A 1,961-nucleotide genomic window follows, 5' to 3' on the forward strand; every position below is an offset into this window, starting at 1 on the left:
AAAATATAAAAACGAACAGCAAGAACAACAAAGACGGCGTTGAGAGGCTCTCTTTAGACGTTACGTTGAGTCTGACATCATGGGAGCTCCGCAAGCTTAAAAGAGACGGTAAAAAATACAACGGGAGAATCACAGAAGACTCTCATTGTGGAATGATAACGGCGTCTCCTGTCAGCTCCTCTTCCCGCCTCAAGGCAGCAGCAGTCACGTGACAGCAGCGAGGACTCGCAGACCGAGAGAGAACGAACGCGCTTCATTCGCCATACTGTGTTTTGTGCCATAACGCATTTTTATCGCAACATTTTACTCCCACTCGGTGAGTACGTTTCCAGGCCTTTTTGTAACCCTTTTTGTCTTTTCACTTGCTCTTTTTTTATTTTTTTCTCTCTCCTTTTGCTGGGGTTTGAGCGTTGAGATTTGAAAAAGTGTTGTTTTGATGCGTTTTTCGATCCGTACCTCAAGTTTTTAGTATGCAGTGATTCCTGTTCAGTACTGAGTGACACTGGCCAAGTACGTGCTTGCAGTCGTGTGAAATCATGCAACTGGTTTTTAAATGGCCTTGGCAGGTCTATTTTTACATATGTACGATGATATTTGTTTTGAACCCTTTTTCCTTTTTTTGTTCTCTGCCATAGACTTTTGCTGTAGATATGCTTTGCTTGTATTTTGCGCTGTTGTTCATGAGAGTTTTGTGATTTTGATGTCACCGAGCGAAGCATTTGCTTTTATTTTGGTCTTTTCTTTATCCGAAAGTCATTTTCAGACCTGGTGACGTTTTAATGGAAACTTTTCTTGCAGCATACCTGTCACGTTTGTTTATTTTTGCTGGTTTTTCTTTCGTTTTTTTTTAATGCCTTATACTTTTGCAGATGATTTTAAGGTGAAGTGATTTTTGGATGTGATAATTTTTCACGTAGATGATGCAGATTAAGGTGTCTATGAAGGGAATAATTGTTTCTTTGGGGAAAATATCAATCGGTGCATCTTTGCTTTCACTGAAGATGAACAGACTCTCCTTTGCAGGTATATAAAGACAAGAAATCAAACCTTTCAGCACATGTTTGTTTGCAATAAAAGCAAGGCGATTCTGAAATGTTAATCTGTGAATGATGTATTCTTTGGCTGCGAGGTTTATCATCAAATACACATCTGTAGTTGTGCTTGTGCATAACCACATTGCAAGTGAATGTGAAACTAAGTGGTACCTTTGTAAATCATACCTTTATCGTTGTATAAATTACAATAAGTGGATGTCTCACTCACCTTATGTGGATTTAATAATGATGTATTTAAAAGATTCATCCCATATGTCATTTACTTTATAACTGTTCAAATGCCTGGGTAAGTTGGTCCTGCTATCTTTATTTTAGATATAATCTTCAACAGTTTCAGACTGTAACTATGTGTTGGATGCCAAATATTTTCACTGTGAGGTTTGGATGATTTCTGGTGAACATATACGGTATATATGGATCTATTGACCAACAGAGCACATTTTATTGCAGGTAAATTTAATTGACAACATAAAAAAAAAGGCTTAAAAGCACATGTAGATGTCTCACCAATGAAAAGAAAGAGTAATGAGCATGTTAAACTGAAACCTCAAAAGAGATCCAGCATGCTGTTCCTTTCAGGACCATGGATAGCGAATGGGTTCACAAGTAGCATTTCAGCACTCTGCAAGCAAGCGCAGACAACTTTTCATGGCATCTGTTATGTACAGCAAGGAAGCTTTTATAGCATCTAAAGCTTATTTTAAGATCTGTCTGCTTAAAGGGATAGTTCCCTTTACTTCCATTTAAAATCCATTTACTGACCTTCATGTTGTTCCAAACCTGTACGACTAAGTTCTTTTGTGGAGCACAAAATGTTTATTTTTTTATTTTTTGGAGGAATATATATATATATATATATATATATATATATATATATATAGAATATATATACACACAGTATATATA

The 1,961-nt window shown here is 36.6% G+C and overlaps 1 protein-coding gene across 3 annotated transcripts in view; it reads left to right on the forward strand.

Moving 5' to 3' along the window:
• The first annotated feature begins 249 nt into the window (after nucleotides 1–249).
• The window catches only part of LOC107677287 (RNA-binding Raly-like protein), a 139,462-nt gene continuing 137,750 nt past the window's right edge, over nucleotides 250–1,961 (forward strand). For 2 of the 3 annotated variants that reach the window (XM_016472138.1, XM_016472140.1), the window contains exon 1: nucleotides 621–1,023. The gene's annotated coding sequence lies outside the window, so the exon portion shown is untranslated. Of the gene's footprint in view, nucleotides 317–620; nucleotides 1,024–1,961 lie in introns of those variants that run through there. The other variant, XM_016472139.1, reaches the window with a different exon arrangement.

The sequence above is a fragment of the Sinocyclocheilus anshuiensis genome, unplaced genomic scaffold (genome assembly GCF_001515605.1).
Source record: "Sinocyclocheilus anshuiensis isolate Anshui unplaced genomic scaffold, SAMN03320099.WGS_v1.1 scaffold392, whole genome shotgun sequence".
In the NCBI taxonomy this organism is placed as follows: Eukaryota; Metazoa; Chordata; class Actinopteri; order Cypriniformes; family Cyprinidae; genus Sinocyclocheilus; species Sinocyclocheilus anshuiensis.